The following is a 6,832-nucleotide window of genomic DNA, read 5'->3' as shown; positions in this document are numbered from 1 at the left end:
CTTTTCCTCCCCCCTGCCCCCCGTTTTTCCCTGCATTGTGATGATTTAGTGGGCACTTCTGTCAACAGGACAAATGCCTCCTCTGACTATAACCTCTTCATAGTTGTGTATAATGAAAACTGTAAACTTTTTTAAATAAAATGTGTATATACCTTGGCAAATGGCTGGACCTTGATGAATAAGATAATAGCCCCCATGATTCGTAGCCTGTTTTTTAAAAATATCCTTCCTGTTCATCTGGACCCCCACCCCCACCTTTTGACTGAAGCTCCTACAAGGCCAGGTTAGCTTGGGAGGGGGTGTCACGTGTAGGCAGTAGTCACCAAGGGGCCTTGCCCCTGGAGCGGCAGGCGCCTGCTGGCTGTGAGGTTCCAGCAGGGCCTTGAAAAGCCATCCCTTCTGTGAAGTCCTGTAGCCTGAAGGACCCAGTTTCCCCCAAGTGGGTGATTGAGCAGGCGTGACTGCCATGTCACTTAGCCCAGACCTCCCAGACCCTGCCAGCTAATGCTGAGCCAGCTTGGCCTGGAGTTCACAGGCAGTGCAGCTTCCTGCCAGGGGCCATTCTGCTTCAACAGGTGCCCGCATGTGCCAGGTGGCAGCCTCAGCCAGGGAGGGGGAGCAGTGGGAATTGCATCAGAAGCTGACCGCCGAGTTACTGCTGTATTTTCATTCCTTCCTGAAGCATATGCCCGTACGGGCCACCAGGTGGCGGTATCGCCCAAGTGCACTGGAGAAGCTGCTTGGAGCTGGATTGTGTTAAGTTCCTGTGGTCACGTTACTCCCCCAACTCTCCACCGTTTTCTTCTCCTTACTCTCTTCCCTTACATTTCTTTTCTTTGCTGCATCCTGATGTACTCCGCAGTAGGCCCAGCTTCGTATCCACCAGGGAGAGGGAGGGGAGGGAGGGTGGGCCACCAGGAAACCTGGTGTGAATAAACCGAGCTCTCCTGTGGTAACTAACCCTCCAGCTACCCTGGCTGCCTCGAGTGCTCAAGAGGCCAGGTGGTCTCACCGACCCCTCAGCCCAGGGTGTAATGGACCAGGGGACTGAACCAGCCCTGTCAGTTCTAGTCCCATCTCTTTGATCTGCTAGCTGTGCGGCCTCAGGCTCACGTGTACAAGTCACTAAACCAGTAGGTTCTGACTGACACTTGGTGACTCCACTCCATCTGGGCTCTGAAACAATATCGGATATGGTGTCCTGAGAGGAGTTACATCAACTCGAGAAACATCAAGGTTTCAGGATCAGAGTTTACAGCTTTTGGACGCAAAGAGCTTTGGGAGTTTAGAGCACCCGATTCCAGCTGAAAGGAGAATAGAGAAATCTGCGGGTCATGTGAGTAGTCATTCCATCATATCACACAAGGCTGCTTTAAAAACTGCTCCGTGACGCCCAGCCAGGGCGTCGATGCCCTGGCTGGTGTGGCTCAGTGGATTGAGCGCCAGCTTGCAAATGGAAAGGGCGCAGGTTCGATTCCCAGTCAGGCCAGGTCCCCAGTTGGTAGCCTGTGACAGGCAACCAATCGCTGAATCTCTGAATCTCTACCTCTCTCCCTTTCCCCTCTCTAAAAGTAAATAAATAAAATTTAAGTTCGGCGGTGATCTCACGCAGCTTCCCATGTGGTGGGTGGCACTTGCTGCCTGCCTGAGGCTGTGCCCCTTTCCTGAGCAGGGAGGGGACCCTGGGATTTCATATTGTCCTGTAAATGAAAGTTGTGTGCTTGGCACCCCAGAACTTCGACGAACCTTAAATTCTCTTGCCATCTCTGAAGGCTGCTGCTCTCTGCCCCGGGAATGCGCTTCCGTGATACCGGGCCCTGGTACATCCTGCTCCCCACCTAGAACCAGGGCGAAGAGAATCCGGCTCTCACAACCCTCGGTCCTGCAGAGGCCCCGAAGCTCCTGACAGACTGAGCAAGCCTGCTTCTGAGAAACGACGCTCTCAGGCTCCTGAGGGACTCAGATCGCTGGATGAGCCCAGAGCAGTCCGCCCTGACAGTCCAACCCTGCTCTCCAGCACCTCGCAGCGTAGGGAGAGCACCCAGAAGCTCCGGGAAATGGAGTTACTCAGTCGGGGTTTGCCGTTAGAGGGTGAAAGACACAGGAGCGCCCCCCTCTGGCTCTGCGTGTGAGGTGCGTGCGAATGTGTGCACGTGTATGTCCGTGACGAAGGGTGTTTATGTTTGAAGAAGGCTGGCGCTTCTGTGGATCTGAGTTTCTCAGCGCTCTTGGGGACTCAAACTCGGCTGCTAGGACCTGGTGTCAAGTGGTTGGGGTGGCAGGACCAGACTTGGGATTTCCAAGAGGAAAACTCAACCTTCCGGCGCCTGGGCAAAGCGGGTTAACCTGCAGAGGCGCTGCTGCCTGGGCCTTCCCATCCGTCCCAGCTTCTCTTCCGTGGCCCCTGCCGGCCAAGTCAGCCCGTGCAGGGCAAGCGGCTCCCTTTGAGGGGCTCAGCCCAGATTCTGTTCTCCCCATTCCAGAAACCAATAAATCGGGCGCCCAGTACGGTCCACTGACATGCACTTTAAATAGTGTGGAAAAAAACTTTTAAAAGATGCACCTCTGCAGAGTTCAAATCAGCATCCCAGGAACGTGAAAATCCTCCGTCATGCCCTGCTCCAGGGAGAGCCACCGTTGGCCGTGGTTGCCCCCCGCAACCCCCACCCCCCCAGGCCTCAGCTGGCCCCGGGAGCCCCTGGCGAAGGAGACCAGACGCGGCCACATTTCACATTAACTGCCTGTGAGGCAGTGAGTGGCACGGCCAGCGGTGGAAGCCAGGTCTTGAGGACATCGCTGAGTGTTCTTCGCACGAGCACGTGCCGTGCCAAGCCTGGTGCCCATCTAACACGCCCGGGGGCCCGTGGGCACGGGGTCCGTGTGAGCCTGCCACCTGGGGCCCCTAGGCCATCTTCCAGGTAGGCCCGGGAGCCCCGCTCGCTTCCTGCCCGGGGTCACATGGGCATGGTCCCCAAGGGTCAGGGCCTTTCCCCACACGGCCCAGCGTTTCCACCGATCGCAGGGTCCCCACCTCTGGGGCCTGCAGGAGAGTCAGAAAATAAAACTCAGGTTTAGCCCACCCCTGGAGCAGAATCAGAATGCCATCTATACAAGGAATTTAAAACTTTTTAGTAGCCACATTTTTTCAAAGGCAAAATTAATGTTTTATTTAACTCAATATATCCAAAGTACTTCGGTGTGCAGTGACTATTTAAAAGGGAATGAAATATTTTACATTATTTGTGCACTAACACTTTCAAATCCGGTGTCTACTTGTACCTCAACCTGGACGCCACGTTTTCAGCATTTCAAGTAATACGCAATCCTACCAAAACCAAAGCTGTGTTAAAGGAAAGCTTGCATTGCTTGCTTTTACATTTAATTAAAATGAAGATGAGCAGTGGGGTTCCTCAGTCGTTACTCTTCAAGAGCTCAGTAGCCACATGTGGCCGTGGCCGCCTGCTGGGCAGTGCAGACGGGGAGCTCCCAGGGAGAGCAGGAATTTTTAGAAGCAAATGACAGGAGCGACCTCTATCGTGGAATTGGAGCGGAACCCAGAACCTCTCGCTCCGCGGAGAAGATCCTGGGGGGTCGGGCGTTCCCCGCGCACAGTCCGGAGCCCGGGGCGGGTTTGGGAGGCGAGAAGTGCACACAGTTCTGTCCCTGCGTGCGGACCCCGCAGGATGTGGGAGAATGATGACGGTGGCCGGGGTCACGGGAAGGACCCTCTGGGGCCACTGCAGTCGACAGTTCCCCCAGGGTGACCTCAGCATGGGAGGGCGCCCCCGGGCATGCGCCCGCCGTGCGCTGCAGCCCCGAGCCTGCGATCAACCCGGGTCTCCCAGTCCCTGCGGCTCCCCATTGTCCCGCGGAGAGAGAAGTGACCCATCCACGAGTCGGGGGATCTTCCTGGAGCTGGTCCGGAGGAGGGTGCGGCCACCCCTGCCATTTCAGTGCGGCGGGGCCCGTCCCTGCCTCGGACACCAGGGGGCGCCAGGACCTCGCTCAGCGGCCCGGAGTCCGGGCGGCCCTTCTGTTCTCAAGCCAGCAGTGCTGATTTCGGGTGGAGTCCGGAGGCCCCAGGGCAACGTGCCCGTCCGAGGCCCTTCAGCTCTGCCCGCGGTACCCGGCATTTGCCAGAAAAAAAACGTCGAGGCCACCCAAACACCAAGCCCGGGAAACCGGCCCCACTCAGAGAACCCAGGGCCCTGAAACCCCGGCCTGACCCTGCTCGGTCATCTTAGCAAGAGTCAGGGCCACTCCTGACTGCCCCTCCGCCGGACTCCCGGTGGCCAGCGACAGGTGTGGCTACTTAAGCAAGCAGGGGCTTGTTTGTCGGAAGGTCCAGGTGGAGCCAGAGAATGCCAGGGAGGCTGTAGACAAGACTTGGCAGATGAGAGGCGCCAGGAACGCTGGAGACCCGGCCTCAGAAGCCACCGCGCCAGAACAAGGCCACACAAGGCCACTCCAGAAGGCTGCCCTGGGCTACCAGGCATGCATCTAACAACCATCCCTTCCTCTCTGCATCACATGGGGAAGACAGAAAAGCCCCAGCGGGAGCCAGGCCCTGTCTAGTGGTGGGGACAAGAGAGGAGGGATGTAGACTTACTCTTCAACACCATCACTCTCCAGGAAGAGTCCCCCCCCCCACTCCGTCCCCCAAAGGAAAGGGAGTTCAACACAGAGAGGACACAGCCAGGAACTTACCACCACTCACTGTGCCCCCGCTTATGGAGCTCCCTGCCCGCACAGCCTGCAAACCCAGAGGAGGGAGAGGTGATTCACCTGCTTCACCCCATCTCATGGTCTGGCTGGATGGGAAGGAATTGGATAAAGGAAGAAGAGGGCAGGGCACCCCAGGAAGGGAAGGGGCCAGGGGTGTGCAGGGAGGTGACAATGGGCCAGAGGGAAGGACAGAGCAGGATGGTCTCAGGGTTCTGGGTGGCCTGGAGGTCATGGTGGCCAAGGAGTTGGTTGAATAGCAGCCTCTGCACCATTCAACCAACCAATGCAGGCATCAGAAGCACAAGTGGGGATAAAAAGAAGGACGGAGAGACAAAGAAATGGACAGGGACCTGAAGTGTTCTTCAGAAGCAAGAGGGCTGGCGGGGAGGGACAATGAGGCAGGGTGATGGAGCGGGGTGACGGCAGCAGCCGTGGGCAGGAAGGAAGGACAGGAAGGATAAAAGGCCTAGGGGTGCCCACTTCTGAGATTGAGAAAAGACTAGCTCCCACCTTGAGGATGCCCTCTCTCTTGCTCCTTCTTTCTGTTTTGAATCTCTCGATCTGGAGGAAGTCAGCTGACGTTTTGAGCTGCCCTATGGAGAGACCCACGGGGCTGGGAACCGGAGCCTGAGACCCGTGGCTCCTCCAGACTTGGTCAAGGTAGGAGGGCCTGCCGCCCAGGCCTCAGGAACCCCAGATCCCCGACCCGCAGAGACTGGACCAGGTAATCAATTGTGGTTTATGCCTCTGCGTTTGGGGTGTAATTAGTTACGTACACAGCCACAGACAGCCAATACTCTATGACTTTGCGGGCCCACTGTATTAGGCGCGGACTATTTACCTCTGGGCTTATCTTAGGTGAGAAAGAAAAATAATTTCTATTACGTTAAAGCCACTACTTTAAAAATATTTGCTTTGTTTTCTATTTATTAAAACTGAACCTAATCTTAAATGATTTGATAATGAAGACCAGACACAGCAGCAGAGTGGAAAGTTAGCTTCCTACTTTCTTGCTGTCTGCCGTCCTACGTTGGCTTTGCACGGCCACCTCAGGGCCCAAGATCGATGCTAGAGCTCCAGAAATCCAATCTCGCGTTCCAGGCAGCAGGAAGAAGAGAGGAGGGACAAATATGAGGTGCTCATCTCCCAGCTGACAGCTCCTTTGAAGGAGTCTTCTCAGAAGCCTCCCCCACACTTCCACTTCTACCTTTTTGGCCAAACCGAGACACAAGGAAGTAGGGAAATGCATTTCTTCGTCTGCACCCGTAGCCCCCTCAAATAACACTGGAGTTCTACTCATGCGGTATGTGGGTCTTGTGTTTTTCGATACTGTTGGAACAAGTCAGCTCTTTAAAAAAAATTATGGCACAACTGGGGAAATTTGACCTTGAGGGGCAATGTGATGATATAAGGCATTATTATTTTTTACATATGAGAAGATATTGTGCTTAGTGTGTGTGTTCAAGGACTGCAATTCGAATACATATCGAATTGATGGATGAAATGATATGATTTATTTCAAAATAACCCGATGGTGGGAAGGATGTAATTGTTGAAACGAGATCACGCAGAAACAATTCCTGAAGCTGAGTGTTGGGTACATGGAAGTCCATTATACCATCCTCTCTACTTTTCAATAGATTACACATTTTTCATAATAAAAGTTCCCTAAAAGTTCTGCTATTAAAGAAAGTGTTGAGATTTACATTTTTAAAATTGGGGTTATAAAACAGTGGAGTTCTTTCACTAAGGAATGGGGGAGGTTGGCTTTGGGGACACCCAGAGCAGTCTCTGCCAGATGTTAGCAGCTGAGCTCAACTCCTAACTGACAGAGATGGACCGACTGTCCCACGACCTAATGTCCCCCGACAGGCCTGGGCCATGCCCTCAGGCCCTGGCTCTAACTAGAGCCCTGTATTGCCTGGCACTTACTGGACCCTGCTATGTGGCCAGATTTGCATTACAGGCCCGGGAGGAAGGGAGGAAGGAAAGAAGGGGAGTAACTGAAGGCACGTGAGACCCCGGCCCTGGCCCCAAGCACTGAATAATGTATTTGAGCAGACAGTGCTAATAGGTGGCAAATTGTTCCACGTGTGTTCTTTCAGCA

The sequence above is a fragment of the Desmodus rotundus genome, chromosome 6 (assembly GCF_022682495.2).
Source record: "Desmodus rotundus isolate HL8 chromosome 6, HLdesRot8A.1, whole genome shotgun sequence".
Lineage (NCBI taxonomy): Eukaryota > Metazoa > Chordata > Mammalia > Chiroptera > Phyllostomidae > Desmodus > Desmodus rotundus.
Note: the sequence above shows the minus strand (reverse complement) of the source record.